We start from the raw sequence: 19,384 nt of genomic DNA on the forward strand, positions 1-19,384 counted from the left end.
GGTATTCTTCAGATAACGAATGCAAGAGCTCACCAGAGTTCCTCTGCACTTCCCTCTTCGACTTCTGCCAAGGATCGACCGCTGACTGCTCCAGGACGCCTGCAAAACTGCAACAAAGTAGCAAGACAACTACCAGCAACATTGTAGCGCCTATTCCTAATGGCTTTTTCGACTGCTTCCTGGTGGTGCATGCTCTGAGGGCTGTCTGCTTTCACCCTGCACTGGAAATCCCAAAGAAATCTCCCGGGGTTGACGGAGTCTTTCCCCTGCTAACGCAGGCACCAAACTTCTGCATCACAAGTCCACTGGGTCCCCTCTCATCTGGACGAGCATGGTTCCTGGAACACAGGAGCTATATCCTAGTGACTCCCACAGTCCAGTGATCCTTCAGTCTAAGTTTGGTGGAGGTAAGTCCTTGCCTCCCCACGCTAGACTGCAAACCTGTGTACTGCATGATTTGCAGCTGCTCTGGCTTCTGTGCACTTCTCCAAGGATTCCTTTGTGCACAGCCTAGCCTGGGTCCCCAGCACTCCGTCCTGCAGTGCTCAACCCTCTGAGTTGGACTTCGACGTCGGGGACCCTCCTTTGTGACTCTGAGTGGTCTCCGGTTCACAAATCTTCTAAGTGCCTGCTCCAGTACTTCTGCAGGTGCTGCCTGCTTCTGTGTCCTCCTCCAAGGGGCGACATCCTGGTCCTTCCTGGTCCTTCCTGGTCCCCAGCAGCACCCAAAAACCTCTACAGCGACCCTTGCAGCTAGCAAGGCTTCTTTGCAGTATTTCTGCGTGGGAACACTTCTGCAACATCCAGTACGCCATGGGACATCTTCCATCCAAAGGAGAAGTTCCTAGCCCTTTTCGTTGTTGCAGAATCCTTGGCTTCTTCCACCCAGAGGCAGCCTTCTTGCACCTTCATCCGGGGTTTCCTGGGCTCCTGCCCACCCCCTGGACACTATCGTGACTCGTGGACTTGGTCCCCTTGCCTTGCAGGTCCTCAGGTCCAGGAATCCGTCTCCTGTGCTTTGCTGGTGTTTGTGGTTCTTGCAGAATCCCCCTATCACGACTATTGTGTCCTATTGGGGTAGTAGGGGCACTTTACTCCTACTTTTCAGGGTCTTGGGGTGGGGTATCTTGGAAACCCTGACTGTTTTCTTACAGTCCCAGCGACCCTCTACAAGCTCCCATAGGTCTAGGGTTCATTCGTGATTCGCATTCCACTTTTGGAGTATATGGTTTGTGTTGCCCCTAGACCTATGTTCACCTATTGCATCCTATTGTAATTCTACACTGTTTACATTACTTTTCTTACTATTACTTACCTGTTTTGGGTTTGTGTACATATAACTTGTGTATATTACTTACCTTCTAACTGAGGGTACTCACTGAGATACTTGAGGCATATTGTCATAAAAATAAAGTGCCTTTATTTTTAGTAACTCTGAGTATTGTGTTTTCTTATGATATTGTGCTATATGATAGAAGTGGTATAGTAGGAGCTTTGCATGTCTCCTAGTTCAGCCTAAGCTGCTTTGCCATTGCTATCTTCTATCAGCCTAAGCTGCTAGAACACTACTAATCTACTAATAAGGGATAACTGGACCTGGCACAGAGAGTAAGTACCACAAGGTACCCACTATAAGCCAGGCCAGCCTCCTACAATCTGGCAGTCCAATAGCTGGTTGCACAGCTTGTGATAGTCCCCAGGAAGACTACAGTGGCAGGGTGCTAGCATGTGGGCCAGATGTGTGGGGAGCCAAACCACGCGCTCCAGGGCCCAGATTGACCACTGTACATGCCTTCCTGTGCATGCACACCAGCCAGAAGTAGCACGCTCCCACCTGGGAGACACGTAAGTGAAAGTCAGTGGGCGGGTCTTCTCCCACAAGTATACCTGCCAGCCAGGCAGGATCAGCAGCGGGCCTCCGATGCTCAGCAACTATAATCTGTGCTAGCGGCTGGGCAATTACCGATTGCACCCGTGGGGCAGCAGTTTGTAGGGCGCCACTGAAGCAGGGCACTTAGCTCGCTCAAGGTGAACGGGTGGCTGGAAGGCGGGGGACGGTGGGGGGCAGAGAGCAGGACAAGCCTCCGCACCAGCAATGCGACCGTGGGCCATGGGTCCTCTCATCACCAGTTTGTTAAGTAGGGGAAAGAAAAGGCAGGACTCGCCAGTACTTTACTTTGTTGTGGCCTTTGGTGCCAACCCGCCGGCCCACTTTATTAACTTGCCCCTTATGTCAGAGGCAGACCATTATCCCCTCTTATGTAGGGCACTCAAACTTCCATCCGTGGGGGTTCACCCCTTGAGATGAAACCTCCCACGACATAACACTTTTTTTTATTGGTAGTTTTCTTTAGAAAGAAGAAGACCCCAGGGGAGCAACACCATTTTTGTTACAGAGGCGTGTTTTCATCATTACCATATCTAGAGAAAGAAAGCTAGGACACAGAAGGTTCAGACTGCCTTTACTCCAACTCTCTTCCTCCAACATCTGCCAAATCCTGTCTGTCACAGGTATTTATAGTGGTGTTATTGAACTGAAATATGAAGAAATCCAAGGTACTGAGGACCAACCCTAGGCAATCAATGAGAACTGCATCCAAGACTTGAGGAGTGCAGAACTAAAATCTCTGTGGATAGTTACAGAGTTTATAATTTCAGCAAAATTGAGCTGGAAGGCCTCAGGTTGACCTTATCATGCACCACTCCTCTCCATACATAAACACAAATATGGAAGTTTAACTTTTGTGAATCAGGCCCTGAGTATTTTGAATTTAACCACACCATGGTGCTCAATATTTAGGAATCGCAAAAGTAAAGCATGTGTTTCTTAGAAGACTGAATGATTCAATTGTAATCAATGCTGACTTAATCAGCCAGAAGAAACAAGGAGTGAGTCGACAACAAAAGGAGTGACCGAGCTCCTAAATGAGGATGACCCAAGGAATAGAGATAAGTATAAATTAGCTTTGAATATCTGTCTGGGTCTTGGGGGATGCAAGGCCCCTGCGAATATGTCTACTTTGCAGAGTTTTTGGTTGCTGCACTTTATTGTATTGTAGTCTATAATGCGTTCTACCCAAGCAGAGAAGCACTTACCCGCAAAGGTAGCAATCCACATTGCCAGTTGTTTGTGGCTGGAATGGTGTTTTCTGGTTTCAGCCTACATGGGAAGTGTTTTCACATTGTGCATGTGTAGGAAAGTACCATCTTGCCTGGCATGTTACCCCCATTTTGTACTTGTGTGTCAGTTTGTTTTTGCCTGTCTCACTGGGATCCTGCTAGCCAGGACTCCAGTGCTCATAGTTGTGGCCTGAATGTGTTTCCTGTGTGGTGCCTAACTGTGTCACTGAGGCTCTGCTAACCAGAACATCAGTGCTTATGCTCTCTCTGCCTTTAAAATTGTCACTGCAGGCTAGTGACCATTTTTACCAATTCTAATTGGCACACTGGAACACCCTTATAATTCCCTAGTATATGGTACCTAGGTACCCAGGGCATTGGGGTTCCAGGAGTTCCTATGGGCTGCATCATTTCTTTTGCCACCCATAGGGAGCTCAGACAATTCTTACACAGGACTGCCACTGCAGCCTGAGTGAAATAACGTCCAGGTTATTTCATAGCCATTTTACACTGCACTTAAGTAACTTATAAGTCACCTATATGTCTAACCCTCACTTAGTGAAGGTTAGGTGCAGAGTTAGTAAGTGTGAAGGCACCCTTTCACTAGCCAAGGTGCCCCCACGTAGTCCAGGGCAATTTCCCCGGTCTTTGTCAGTGCGGGGACACCATTACACACGTGCACTACATATAGGTTAATACCTACATGTAGCTTCACAATGGTAACTCTGAACATAGCCATGTAACATGTCTAAGATCATCGAATTGTCCCCCCATGCCAAATCTGTTATTGGGGTGCCAATCCCATGCATCCCCAGGGCTCCAGCATGGACCCCAGGTACTGCCAAACCAGCTCTCTGGGGTTTTCACTGCAGCTACTGCTTCTGCCAACCCACAGACAGGTTTCTACCCTCCAGGGGTTTGGGCAGCCCAGTCCCAGGAAGGCAGAATAAAGGATTTCCTCTGAGAGAGGCTAAGGGCCTGGGAGGAGTAGCCTCTCTGGGCCTCTGGGAATGCTTTGAAGGGCACAGATGGTGCCCTCCTTGCAAAAACCAGTCTACACCGGTTCAGGGATCCCCCAGCCCCTGCTCTGGCGTGAAACTGGACAAAGGAAAGGGGAGTGACCACTCTCCTGTCCATCACCACCCCAGGTGTGGTGCTCAGAGCTCCTCCAGTGTGTCCCAGACTCCTGCCATCTTGAATGCAGAGGTGTGAGGGCACAATGGAGGCCTCTGAGTGGCCAGTACCAGCAGGTGACGTCAGAGACCCCTCCTGATAGGTGCTTACCTGACTAGGTGGCCAATCCTCCTCTGAGGGCTATTTTGGGTCTCTCCTGTGTGCTTCTCTTCAGATAACGAATGCAAGAGCTCACCAGAATTCCTCTGCATCTCCCTCTTTGACTTCTGCCAAGGATCGCCCGCTGACTGCTCCAGGATGCCTGCAAAACTGCAAAAAAGTAGCAAGAAGACTACCAGTGACATTGTAGCGCCTAATCCTGCCGGCTTTCTCAACTGTTTCCTGCTGGTGCATGCTCTGGGGTCTGTCTGCCTTCACCCTGCACTGGAAGCCAAGAAGAAATCTCCTGTGGGTCGTCGGAATCTTCCCCCTGCTAACGCATGCACCAAACTTCTGCTTCACCGGTCCTCTGGGTCCACTCTCATCGTGACGAGCGTGGTCCCTCGAACACAGGCGCTGGATCGAAGTGACCTCAACAGTCCAGTGGTCCATCTGTCGCAATTTGGTGGAGGTAAGTCCTTGCCTCCTCACGCCAGACAGTATTCCTGTGTACTGCGTGAACTGCAGCTGCTATGGCTTCTTTACACTTTTGCAAGGAATCCTTTGTGCACAGCACCAGCGCAGGTCCCCAGCACTCCGTCCTGCATTGCTCAACTCACTGAGTTGACCACCGGCTTGTGGGACGCTCCTTTGTAGTGTTGAGATGACCACTGTGCTCAGTTTTTTTGAACCCATGTTCAAGTACTTCTGCGGGTGCTGCCTGCTTCTGCGTGGGCTCTCTGTGTTGCTGAGCGCCCCCTCTGTTTCCTCCTCATCCAAGGGGCGACCTCCTGGTCCTTCCAGGGCCTGGGCAGCACCCGTTTTCTTCAACTGCAACCTTTGCAGCTATCAAGGCTTGTTTGTGGTCTTTCTGTGTGGAAACAACTCTGTATCCTCCAGCACGCGGTGGGACATCTTCTGTGCAAAGGAGAAGTTTCGGGCATCTTCCGTTGTTGCAGAATCTTCAGCTTCTTCCACCCAGAGGCAGCCATTTTGCACCTCCATCCGGGGTTTAGTGGGCTCCTGCCTCCCCAGACACTTTCGTGACTCTTGGACTTGGTCCCCTTCCTTTGCAGGTCCTCAGGTCCAGGAATCCATCTTCAGTGCTTTGCAGTCTGTTGGGGTCTTTGCAGAATCTCCTATCACAACTTTAGTGTGTTTCTGAAGAAGTAGGGTAACTTTACTCCTACTTTTCAGGGGTATCTTGGACACCGTTAGTGTTTTCTTACACTCCCAGCGACCCTCTAGACACTACACTATGCGTGGGGTCGCTAAGTGGTTCGCATTCCACTTCCTTAGTATATGGTTTGTGTTGCCCGAGGCCTATTGCATTCTATTGTATTCTACAGCGTTTGCACTACTTTTCTAACTGTTTACTTACCTGATTTTGGTTTGTGCGTATATTTTGTGTATTTTACTTACCTCCTAAGGGGGTATATCCTCTGAGATTTTCTTGGCACAGTGTCACTAAAATAAAGTACCTTTATTTTTAGTAACTCTGAGTATTGTGATTCTTATGATATAGTGCTATATGATATAAGTGGTATAGTAGGAGCTTTGCATGTCTCCTAGTTCAGCCTAAGCTGCTATGCGATAGCTACCTCCAATAGCCTAAGCTACTAGAACACTAATAATCTACTAATAAGGGATAACTGGACCTGGCACAAGGTCTAAGTACCATCAGGTACCCACTATGAGCCAGGCCAGCCTCCTACAGCATGTCTGCCACCAAGGTGAACTTATTGTGTTATGGGTTGGTATTCTTGGAATTATAATGAGGACATGTGAAAAACGGATGTGCAAATTATCATTGTGATAAGAACTAAAACATCCCAACAGATGCTCAGCTCAGCCTGGCCAGACGGGTGTCAAGATGCTCAGAATATGTACCCCAAATAGAAGGGTAACCAGAGAAGGTCCAATAGTCCATAAGGCAACATGCACCAGGCAGAGATGATGTCAAATGAGATAAAGGGTGCCAAAGGGCAAAAACTATATCTAATGACAAGCAGTACTTATGCACTTTTTATAAGCCAGGGATACTGCCTACTGCTGAACAAACATGCGGCATTAACGAGGAAGTGGAAGGGCAATCAAGGCTGGCAATCGTAGCTGAAATGCACAATCATTAACAGGTCCAGATTACACACACTTTTAGTAGGCCAAAGCAAGTCCAAAGGCCAGATTTTTTATAGTCTTGCATTGCCCCTGGGTCAAGGGAGGGGGTGCATGGGTGACACAACCCTACAGTGCAATTAATCACGCCACACAAGACCACCTTGTGTGGCTCTGCATGGTTTGATGAATCTGGAGTATAGCAAGGCAGTGCAAATCGATTCCTTGTGTGAACACGGTGAGTACTGCCGCCTAGCATACAGGGGAGGGGGGAGGAAAAAGAGAATGCAACACGCAACACCACAACCGCCACCCCCAACAGCATACACACAAACAGATGCAACAACATTACACATCCACCCCATACCCCTCACGAATAATGCAAGGACAAAAGGAAGTGGGTGTAATAAGATACAATACTAGAAACCCATCCTCAAAAATCAAAACAGTATTTACATATATACAAATGGAAGGACACTGCCCAGTCCATAATGTCCGTGGGCCACAGGGCCACATCACATAGGCCAAGGCCCCACCTTACTCCTGCATCAACACGGAGAGAACACTGTTGGGGCATCAGGTCGAAAATACACAGGCACCTCAGGGAGATGGGGAATGGGGGGCACCACAGCCGGTAGATGGTACAACACCACTTGTCCTAGAGGAGGCAACATGCCCTGTGCTCGGTCGTGGGGAGTGCAAGGCCACAGTCTCTCTAGTGGGTGGTTTGCCCACTGCTTGGTCCTGGGGAGTACAAAGCCACAGTCTCTCTAGGAGGTGGTTTGCCCACTGCTAGGTCCTGGGGAGTACAAAGCCACAGTCTCTCTAGAGGATGGCGTCTCCACTGGTTCTGGAGGGGGCCTTGTGCCCTGTGTGCTTCATCCTGGCAAGGAGGGGGTGAGTGGATGCCTTTTTCCACTGGTTATGGACGGGACTTTGTGCCCAGTGTGCTTCATCCTGGCAAGGAGTGGGTGAGTGGATGCCTTCTTCCACTGGTTGTGCAGGGGGCTTTATGCCCTGTGATGCAGATATTGGGGAGTGAAAGGTCACAGTCACTCACATGGGTGTTAGACCCACACGATTTGCAGCGGTCAGGGTCAGGATGCATTACAGTTCATGGAGGCAGGACTACACACTGCCAGCCGGCGGCGACGGCTGCTCAGTGGTGGCAGTGCCGGTGCTGGTGTTGGTGCTGCCAGTGGTGTGGGGGAGGCTGCAGACCTTCCCCTGCAGCCTTGGACGGCTGCCCATTGGGGCTGCTGCTGCTGGCAGTGGTGCTGGCAGTGGTGCTGGTGGCGGTGCAGGTGGCAGTGCAGGTGGTGGTGCTGGTGGCGGTGCTGGTGGCAGTGCTGGTGTCTATGCTGCCAGTGGTGGGGGGTGGCTCCAGCCCGTCCCATACAGCCTCGGACGGCTGCCCACTGGGGCTGCTGCTGCTGGCAGTGGTGCTGGCAGTGGTGCTGGCAGTGGTGCTGGTGGCGGTGCAGGTGGCAGTGCTGGTGGCGGTGCTGGTGTCTGTGCTGCCAGTGGTGGGGGGAGGCTTCAGCCCGTCCCCTGCAGCCTCGGACGGCTGCCCACTGGGGCTGTTGCTGCTGGCAGTGGTGCTGGTGTCTGTGCAGGCAGAGGTGGGGAGAGGTTCCAGCCCTTCCCCTGCAGCTTCGGAAGCCTGAAGCTCCATGGTTGGTGTTGGGGCTCAGAATTCAGTCCCAGCACCAGGGCTCCTGTCCTTCCTGCCTGCAGGTGCAGGCCCTTTGCCCTTGCCCTTGCCATCTGGTGGTGCCTCCTTGCCCTTGCCCTTGCCATCTGATGGTGCCTCCTTGACCTTGCCAGCTGGTGGTGCCTCCTTGCCCTTCCCCTTGTAAGCTGGTGGTGCCTCCTTGCCCTTGCCAGCTGGTGGCACATCCTTGCCCTTCCCCTTGGCAGCTGGTGGTACATCCTTGCCCTTCCCCTTGACAGCTGGTGCAGGTACACTGCCAGTACTGATCTATGTTTCCTTGGAGCCTCTCACACCTGCAGAAGCTGCCGAAACTACTGTGGCCGTGGACTGAGTGGCTGAGGTGCTAGCCTGGGTTCTGCCCATCCTGGCCCGACGTGAAGGTCGGGGGAGGGGTATGGAATAGGTCAACTGCAGAGAGGAAAAGCTTGTTAGGGACACTGGGGTGGGAAGAGGGTGAAGGTTTGGGAGTGGAGGAAGAGGGAGTGGTTGTTGGAGGTGTCTGTCTGCTGTGTTTGGGTTCAGGTGCATGGACTGGATGCTGTTGTGAGGTAGATGGCTGTTGGGTGTCTGAGTGCTTGTGTTTGTGTACGTTGGGAGGAGGGGGCACAGACAAAGTGAGAGAGGACACAGGGGACATGTGCATGGATGTGGGGGGACTGCAAGTGAGGGGCGTGTAGTGATAGGCGTGATGGTGATGGAGGCAGTGGGTGTGGATATAGTGCATGCAGGTGTGAGTGGAGACGCTACTAGGAGGGAGGTGGTCGACGAGGAGGAGGGGGACACAGTGGAGGCAGTGGATGTTGGTATGTCTGCATCAGGATGGTGTTTGTGTGAGTGCCTGTGGGATGATGTGTGGTGCTTGTGTTCGCCTGAGCCACTCCTGTGTGTTGTCTTGGGTGCATGCTGGTCTGAATGTGTGCTTGGGGTAGGTTGGGGTTCAGGGGAATGGGACTGGGCAGAGGAAGTTGGAGGGGGGTAGAGACAGGAACAATGGCTGCCATCAGGGAGGAGGCCAGAGCCTGGAATGATCTCTGTTGGGTCACTATGCTGGAGTGAATGCCCTCCAGGAATGCATTTGTTTGTTGCAAATGCTCTGCCAGCCCCTGGATGGCATTCACTATGGTTGACTGCCCAACAGACATGGATCGCTGGAGGTCAATAGCCTTCTCACTCGGGTGCACTACTTTTCTAAGTGTTTTACTTACCTGATTTTGGTTTGTGTGTATATTTTGTGTATTTTACTTACCTCCTAAGGGAGTATATCCTCTGAGATACTTTTGGCATATTGTCACTGTGAGAGAACAGGGCCGATTGCAGAGGCCCCCTAACTTTTTGCCCCCATTTTCCACTCTTTGCTGGTGTTTTCCTGACTCTGGTGGTGCCCTGGGTACTGCTAACCAGTCCCAGGGCCTGTGCTCTGTGTAAAATCAGTATGCAAATTAGGCTAATTATAATTGGCTAAGTCAACCTACCTATAAGTCCCTAGAATATGGTAGGGCATGTAGGTTTAGGGACCCCAGCATAGGCAGTGCACCCATAGGTGCACTGTTGAGGTGCCCAGTGTCATGTTAAAGGCAGGCCTGCCTTGCTGGCTGCTTTTAAATTAGTTATATGCAAATTCGACTTTGGAATTAAAAGTAGTTCCAAAGTCTTAAATGACCTTATTTTTACATATAAGTCACCCTTAAGGTGTGCCCTATGTGCCCCTAGGGCTGGGTGCCATGGAACTATAAGCAGGGACCTTATAAAAATAGTTTTATAAGCCCTGGTGAGGTAAAAACAGCCAAATTTGTTTTCCCCTCATTGTAGTGAATGGCCTTCATAGGCTAGAATGGGGAGACTTTATTTTAATTTTTTAAAGTCCCCTTAAGTGACACATACAAAGAGTTTGGTGTCAAATTAATTATTATAATAAATCCCACAACTTCCAGTTGTTGGATTTAATATAACTTGTTCAGGTAAAGAGTTTTAAACTTTACCTGAAAAGTTGCCAATTTCAGCCCTGCATTGTTTTTGCTGCTGTGCTCTGATTGGCCAGCCTCTGGCAGCCTGACCAGGCTGATGGATGAGGTGTGAAGTGGCCTGACTTCACACAAAGGGATGTGCCTGTGGGAGGGGATCTCCCCTCAGCAGAGGGTGAGGCAGGAAGGGGGAGGGCTGCCAAACTGGTCTTCAAAGGCAGAGAAGGACATTTGGAGCAACCCAGCAACACCCCCACATCCTGCAACCCCAGAAAACTAGATGCCCCCTTGATTAGATTAGGAGAGGGCAGGAGAGGAGTGTGTTTATGACTTTTAGCCCCACCAGTGGGTGGGCTCAGCCAGATGTAACCTCCAAAAATCACTTTCAGCCATGATGGATTTTTGAGGAATGTTGCTCCCTGGGATTGATTTTTGCCACACTTCCAAGGAAGTGGTCATCACAGGGGGAAGGACCCTGCACCTGATTGGAGAACCAGGACCCCCCTGCTTTTCACCCAGTAGCAATGATAAAACTGGCAGACCTGCATCCACACCTCAGATCCCCATCAGATTCCAACAAGGAAGAACCACAGAAGAAGAAGGACTGCCCTGCTGGACCCCTGGCCTGCACCTGGACCCTGCACTCCGAAGGACTGCACCAGCTGCACACTTGGGCTTCACCACAAGAAGGACTTTGCCTGGCTTCAACTGGTTCAAGGAGGGACTCCCTGTTTGCTACAGGTGAAAAATTGCTAACCATAGTCCCCTGCACCAATTCCTGAAGAAATCAACCAGCTGACCACTGTCCAGTGGCCAAAAAGGAGTTTGCACCAGGTGCATTCTGGGAGTTGTAGTCCACACACCCCAAGGATCGTCTCAGAGCTTCTGTAACCTTGGGGTGGGCTGTGGACACCAAAAGAACCTTAAAGGAACATCTGGGAGAAGATCCAGAAGTTTGGAGAACTTTTGGAAAAAAGCTCCATAGAGGGACCGACCCGCTGTGGCAACTCTAGCTGGCTTGCCTCAACCGCAACCCGTCCTGATTTGGAGGTTCGTCCGGGTGAAGAAAATCTCCAAAAAAGAGACTAAGTCCGAACGTAGAAAGTTGACCGGGACCTCCCATCCAGTGTATCCGAGGAGGGCTCCAAGGACATCGGATCAAGATCCAGGTTTACCCCGGTCGAAAGATTTTCACCTCAAAAAAACGACTAAGTCCATGGGTAAAAAACTCCACGAGGGCTCCCGCGACGCGTATCCAGAGAAGAGTTCCAGGAGGTGGGATTGGACTGGCAGGTTCGTCCCGCTGAAGAAAATCTTCAGAAAAACGACTAAGTGTGAAGGTAAACTTTTGACCGAGGCCTCCCGCGGGCTGTAGCCAAGCAGGGCTCCATCGCTGTCGGCCTTAAACTTTGACTTTGCCCCGGTCGACGTGCGACCAGATGACCAGATTGGTGCTTTTTGTTTCTAGGTGCTGGAAAACAATAATTCTTTAAAAATTCATATCTCTGGTTCCCTTTAGCCGATTTTATTAGTTTATGTGTCATTTTAAAGATAACAATATAATCTATTTTCATAAATTGGTTTTGGATTTTTAAACTGTTTCCTGTGTTTTATTTAATTACTGTTTTGTGATATTTGAATGCTTTACTCTCTGTCTCCTAAGTTAAGCCTTGTCGCTCGTTGCCAAGCTACCAAGGGTTGAGCTGGGTTTAATTTACTGAGACCTAACTGGACCTAAGTGGAGGTTATTGGCCTATTGCTCAGTGTAGGTATTTACCTGCCCTTACCATTAACCCATTTTCCAACAGTCACTAAAATAAAGTACCTTGAGTATTGTGTTTTCTTGTGATATAGTGCTGTATGATATAAGTGGTATAGTAGGAGCTTTGCATTTCTCCTAGTTCAGCCTAAGCTGCTCTGCTATAGCTACCTCTACCAGCCTAAGCTGCTAGAACACTACTAATCTACTAATAAGGGATAACTGGACCAGGCACAAGGTGTAAGTACCATCAGGTACCCACTATAAGCCAGGCCAGCCTCCTACAGATGACTGAGGACAAAGTAGTGACAGGGACAGGGAGTATGGATGCAGTGCTGGCAGGTGTGAGTGGTGTTGTGACAGCAAGGGAGGAGGTGCCGGGGAAACAGGGGAGGTAGTAGCTGGTCCCGTGTCTGCTTTTGTGTGTTGAGTGTGTGCATGCTTGTGAGTGATTTGTGGTGCCTTTGTTTGTCTTCGTGTACCTTGTCTGTTGATTTGGGTGAATGCTTGTCTGCATGTGTGTCTTGGCTAGGAGAGGGGAGAGGGCTTTGGGATGGGGCACAGGTAGCAGGAGGGAGGACGGAAGTACTAGGGACACTGGCTGTCATCAATGAAGAGGCAAGAGCCTGAAATGATCTCTGTAGGCCAGTCAAGGCACCGTGAATGACCTCCAGGCAGGCATTAGTCTGCTGCATCTGGGATGCCAGGCCCTAGATGGCATTCACGATAGTTGACTGCCCTACTGAGATGGACCTCAGGAGGTCAATAACCTCAGCATTGTGGGCAGCAGGGATGACTGGGGCAGGGGCAGAGGTGCCTGCGGCGAAGGAGACGCCCACCTTCCTGGGTGAGTGGACATGAGCAACTGGGTGGGGAGCTACTGGGAGGGTGGTGCTGGTGAGGGGGGTGGCAGACGAGGATGGTGCTGGGATTTTCCCAGAAAGTGCCGCCACCACCAGGGAGCTTCTATCGGAGGAGAAATGTGTATCAGTGGTATCAGCTCCAGTCTCCTCCATGGTGCTCCCCTCGTCCTCGGTCCCACTGGTCCCCTTGGCTTCAGTGGTCTCTACATCCTGGGTCCCATGGGCTGCAGCCTCCCCACTTGCCAGTGCCCCTACTCCTTCACCTGCTGATGCTAATGCACAAAAGGGTAGGATTGTACAACAAGAAGAGGAGGGGGTGAAACATATAGGAGCATAGGGTCAATTCCAATTGCACATATGTACATTACAACAACATGCCTCTATGTACATTCCTGACTACACTCCCTACTGCATGAAGGAGATTTCCTTACACCCACTGTGTATACACTCTGATGTGCATGCACAATCATGATACCACCACAATTACACTCTGGTACTACTCTACACTCTTAGGCTCTTGTATATAGGACCATTACTGTGAGAAACCTGTCAATGAGTAACATTTGTACATTGTCATACCTACCCGTGCCACACATTATGGACATGTGTAGATAGGTATGGATACCAAATGAAGATCCTGAATGTCCATGTGAAGTCAAAAAATTTGGCACTTTAAAAATGCCATGAACGTCTGTTGCTCAAATGCTCACCTATCACAGCTACTTCTGTTCACAGCACAACTGTATCTTACCTACATTAACTGTCATACCTACAGTTTACATCCTTGATCCCATGGCTAACACACCCATCTAGTCCATTACAAATTGTACAGGACATGTACTATGTCACTTACCCCCTTGTGGCTGCTGTGTTGCCCTGAAGCACCCATCCAACTCTGGGTAGGCTACTGCCAGTATGCAGGCTACAGGGGGGTCAGGGTCTGACGGGCTCCCCTTCCCCGTTGGGATGACATCACTAACTGGGCCTCTGCGGTCTTCCGGGCCCAGAGTCTCAGGTCCTCCTACCGCTTCTTGCAGTGGGTGCTCATCCGGGTATGGACCCCCAGGATCCGCACTTACTTCGCGATGGCTTTCCACAAACCCTTCTTCTGATGGGAGCTGACCTGCATGGGAGACACAGAAGGAAAGGCATATTAATGTAGGCACAACAACCTATGGCATTCAAAGGCCTACCAACTGTACACAAATCAGCATCGTACACAACTTCACACTTCCACAACATTTCTAAGAGTCATATCCGTAGGTATACCCTCCATTGTAACATCCTGCATACACGTACCATTACACACTTACATATTGATGTAGCAACATACACAACCATTGTGCAACCTACCTGCTGTTCTGGAGCCCCATACAGCTTTGTGTACAGGGGTAGGACCCCACCCACAAGTTTCTCCAGTTCTTCAGAGGTGAAAGCGGGGGCCCTATCCCCTGTAACACATGTCATTGTGGCTCCCACGAACACGACACAGCAGCACGCTCAGTGGAGGTCTTAATGGCTGGAGAGTCAGGAGTTAAGTGAGATACACTGCAGAAAATGGCTGTCACGGCCACAGCGGTCTGCAACGTCACCACCAGCGGTAGTCATCATTGGTCCCTATATGCCATAGACATCAATGTTAACCAATGAGGAGTTGCACGGAGGTTCCGTCTACCTACCGCCATGACGGCATACGCTGGCGGAATGAGCTCACTGACCTCTGTCTCCTGCATGCTGGAAAGGCAGCAGCCATTTTGCAATACAACTGTAACAAATACATTAATTAACAAAGTCACTACTCTTTTCCAACATTGACATGTGTTGAGTTACGCCCTGGAACAGTGTTAAGTACAATTAGGCAGTACAATTAGCAGCATGAACTTGGAGTGTTCACATATTCTGGAAAACATGACATTGTGGAAATGCTCTTACATATTGATGGTGACTGTAGAGTAGCAGTGACAGACAAGCATCTCACTATTGTCATCCAATGTAATTCCCAGATGTATGTGCAACTGACAGGGGAATTACAACGCTTCGGCACATTGAAGTCTGCTTTGCATGCAACAAGCGACAGCATATGTGATGTTGATTCACCGTTTGTCACCCTGCAGGAGGATTCATGAACAGTAATTGTTGACATATTTGTGTTGTATACCATGTGTAGATGCACCGGCCCTTAGTTAACTTGGCAACGATGGAAGAACGCCACATCATCTCCCACCATCAACTGAACTGTGCAGTTGGAATCTGATCTGCTGCCAGCTATTCGACAACCTACAGCCATTCCTTCAACTGTGCAGGTGGTCTCCGTTTTCCATTTCTTGGCCACTGGCTCATTCCAGGGGATAGTGGGAATGGCAACAGACATGTCTCAACCTATGTTCAGCAATGTGTTGGGGAAAGTCTTGTCTGCCTTAGTCAAACATATGGACAGCTACATTCACTTTCCCAAACATGTAGATATGGCCAGTGTGAAGGCTGATTTCAATGCATTGGGACATATCCCTCATGTGATTGGGGCCATAGATGGCACACACATTGCATTAATACCACCCATGGCTGATGAGCAAGTGTACAGGAACATTAAGGGCTTTCACTCTATGAATGTGCAGAGGGTCTGCTTAGCTGACCAGTACATCTCCCAGGTGGCTGCAAAGTTTCCAGGGTCTGTCCATGATTCATACATGCTCAGTAATAGCAGTGTCCCACAGTTGATGGCGCCTCTACTAAGAGTGAGGGCCTACCTCGTTGGCGAGTATGATGAGTGTATATGTCATCACTGTTACCCCAGCCTTACTAATCAGTCTGTATGTGACATTGTGGAATGTAAACATTGGTTTACCCTATCCACAAGTGATTTAGGTTATCGCAATCTCTCCTGGCTACTGACAGCAGTGAGGAATCCAAAGACCAGGGCTGAGGAACAGTACAATGAGGCTAATGGGAAGACAAGAAGGGTGGTCGAAAGGACTTTTGGGGGGTCATTCTAACTTCTCCGCCGCCCGCCAAAGTACCCCCGCCAGAACACCGCAGCGCGGTCAAATGATCGCCGCAGTGATTCTGACTTTCCCGCTGGGCGGGCGGGCGACCGCCAAAAGGCCGCCCGCCCGCCCAGCGGGAAAGCACCAGCAACGAGGAAGCCGGCTCCGAATGGAGCCGGCGGAGTTGCTGGTGTGCGACGGGTGCAGTTCCACCCATCGCGATTTTCAGTGTCTGCCACGCAGACACTGAAAATCAATGTGGGGCCCTGTTAGGGGACCCCACGACACCCGTTCCCGCCAGCCAGGTTCTGGCGGTGAAAACCGCCAGAACCAGGCTGGCGGGAAGGGGGTCGGAATCCCCATGGCGGCGCTGCTTGCAGCGCCGCCGTGGAGGATTCCCTGGGGCAGCGGGAAGCCGGCTGGAAACCGCCGGCTTCCCTTTTCTGACCGCGGCTTTACCGCCGCGGTCAGAATGCCCCCGGAAGCACCGCCAGCCTGTTGCCGGTGCTTCCTCCGTCACCTACCAGGTAGGAATGACCCCCCTGGTCTCTTGAAGGCACAAGTCAGATGTCTGCACATCTCTGGTGGTTACCTGCAGCACTCACCACAGAAGATGTGCCACATTGCGGTGGCCTGCTGTATGCTCCACAATCTGACACTAAGGAGGAACATCCCGTTGCTGAAGGAGTTAGGAGTAGGGGATAATCCAGTGGCAGAGGAGGGAGGAAACATGAGTGACGATGATGGGAATGAGGAAGATGTAGGCACAAGGACAGATCTCATCCAGCAGCACTTCAGCTAAGCTTCTGGTAGGTACTTCTCTACGTTTGACATGTCACATGTTGGTGTGCAGATTAGGTGTAATTCATTATCCATCCCTGATATCAGTAGGTGTTGACCCCATTTGGGTGTCAGATGAGTGAATACAGTAGTGGTCTGACTAGTAGGTCTACAGTGCCACTGTGATGTTAGTTAGTCCATCTGTCTGGGTTACATATAGTTCTGATCTGACTACTATCTACTTCTTCACTTCCATTCTGGAATCACATTTTCATTGGCAGAGTTTGCAGCTTCTTGTGACTTCAGGTTCTGTCAATACTCTGCATCCAAGGGTGTGAGCTGTGTGGAACTACTACAGTGATTGTCTATTACTAAGATCATTGCTGTTAGATGCAACAATTAACTTGTCTCATTGTACCTTAATAGGGTTGTAGTCATGTGTGCAATAGCATTGGATTGTCTATCAGTGTGTGGACCTACAGTGTGAATTGTTTAACCATCATGATGTGCAGGTACATACTGTTGGCAAAAGTGAACATTAAGGGCCATATTTATACTTTTTGACGCAAAACTGCGCTAACGCAGTTTTGCGCCAAAAAGATTAGCGCCGGCTAACACCATTCTGAAGCGCCATGCGGGCGCCGTATTTATTGAATGGCGTTAGCCGGCGTTAGCCGGCGTTAGCCGACCGGCGCTGCCAGGTGTGCGTGAAAAAAAACGACGTACACCAGGCAGCGCCGGCTTAGGGAAAAATGGCGTTTGGGCGTCCCAAAATGGGGCAAGTCAGGCTGAGGCAAAAAAATCGTCTTAACCCGATTTGCGCCATTTTTTTTGGGCGCCCAGACGCCATTAACATGACTCCTGTCTTAGCAAAGACAGGAGTCATGCCCCCTTGCCCAATGGCCATGCCCAGGTGACTTATGTCCCCTGGGCATGGTCATTGGGCATAGTGGCATGTAGGGGGGCACAAATCAGGCCCCCCTATGCCACAAAAAAAAATAAAAAAAATACTTACCACAACTTACCTTTTCTTCCCTGGGATAGGTCCCTCCATCCTTGGGTGCCCTCCTGGGGTGGGCTAGGGTGGCAGGGGGTGTCCCTGGGGGCAGGGGAGGGCACCTCTGGGCTCATTCTGAGCCCACAGGTCCCTTAACGCCTGCCCTGACCCAGGCGTTAAAAAGAGGCGCAAATGCGGGGTTTTTTGCCCCGCCCACTCCCGGGCGTCATTTTTGCCCGGGAGTATAAATACCACGCACATGCCTGGGAGTCATTTTTTAAGACGGGAACGCCTACCTTGCATCTCATTAACGCAAGGAAGGTGTTCACGCAAAAAAATGACGCTAACTCCATGAACTTTGGCGCTAGACGCGTCTAACGGCAAAGTATAAATATGGAGTTAGTTTTGCGTCAAATTTGCGTCAAAAAAACCGACGCAAATTCGGCGCAAACGGAGTATAAATATACCCCTAAGTGTGTTGAACAGTCTGTGCTATCAATTGCAGATGTACTTTGGATGATGTTTCACCACTCTTCCCAGTCTTCTACCTGAGGACCCAGGGTTGTGTGAACCCTGAGTTTGCTGCAGGAAGCCAGGTGACAGCATGATACATACACATCTTCAATGTGTTTTAGGGCTCAATTTCTGTGACATGTCACACATTTGTTGCACTTTAACAATGAGCAAACACATAACACCAAAAACATGTATCTAAGTGCATTTATTGTGTATACCAAAGGGTGAATAGAGTGCAAAGCAGTGGGACCATAGTGATCAATTTCATCAGTCTGTGAGGCCCAGCAGTTGCTAGCACTGGTCCAGTATCCATGTGGCATTTGGAAATGTGGCTATGGCAGTAGGAAGTCAACAAGGTGTCCCAGTAGCACATAAGAGAGACAGTTATTGAGTGGCTTGTTTCCTGGCAATGGGGGTGGTCTTGACTTCTGTCCCTGAAGGATATCTGGGTCTGCGACCACGATTGCGTGGGGGTTCCTCAGCAATAAGGGGTGGCTCAGTGGTTGCTTCTGAGTCCTTAGGCTTGTGAGTCCCATTAGCTGCAGCAGATGTGGAGGGCTGGTCAGTAGGTTGGCTAGTGGAAGGGGTCTGCTGGTGGGTGGAGGACTCACCCAGGACTGTGATGAGCTCCTGCATCAAGCCTTTCATGGAGGCCATGGTGGCATTGAAGGCATGCCACTTTTGAATGACCTCCTGGTGGTACTCCATCTGCTGCCTCAGGTTTTTTCCCAACAGGCCTAATAACTGGCCCATCTTGTCCTGGGCTTGGTGGTATGCTCCCAGGACGTGTGCTATAGCCTCATGGGTAGGTGGCTCTCTGGGTTGTCCCACCCTGTGACCCCTAGGTGCACTCCCACTGGCCCTAGCCCCCTGTGCCTGTGTCTCTGGCATGGTGTGTCAACTCCCACTTACACCAGGAACTTCATCATCTTGTGTGGTGGGTGCTGGCTCAGGTCCCTGTACAGGTGGGAACACTATGGATTGACGTGGCCTTGAGGTTGTGAGGGGCTCCGTGGTGTCCTGGGTGAGGTTGGTTGAGGTGGACTACCCAGAGAGCCTAGATGGGCCAGGTAGGTCTTCCAGTTCCAGACATCCTGTGTTGCTGTCATCACTGGGGTCTTCATCAGGTCGGGTACTGGCTGTAAGTGGCACTGGTTGTCTGATGACATTCTCAGTGGCACCTGTGGATGACAGGGATTGTTATTTGCATCTGCCTGATGTACTTTACAAGGGCTGCAAGGTGAGTGTTATGTGTCATGCTTCAGGACTCAGGTGTAGTTGTGCAAGGGGAATGTGCATTGTT

Source organism: Pleurodeles waltl, chromosome 5 (assembly GCF_031143425.1).
Source record: "Pleurodeles waltl isolate 20211129_DDA chromosome 5, aPleWal1.hap1.20221129, whole genome shotgun sequence".
Lineage (NCBI taxonomy): Eukaryota > Metazoa > Chordata > Amphibia > Caudata > Salamandridae > Pleurodeles > Pleurodeles waltl.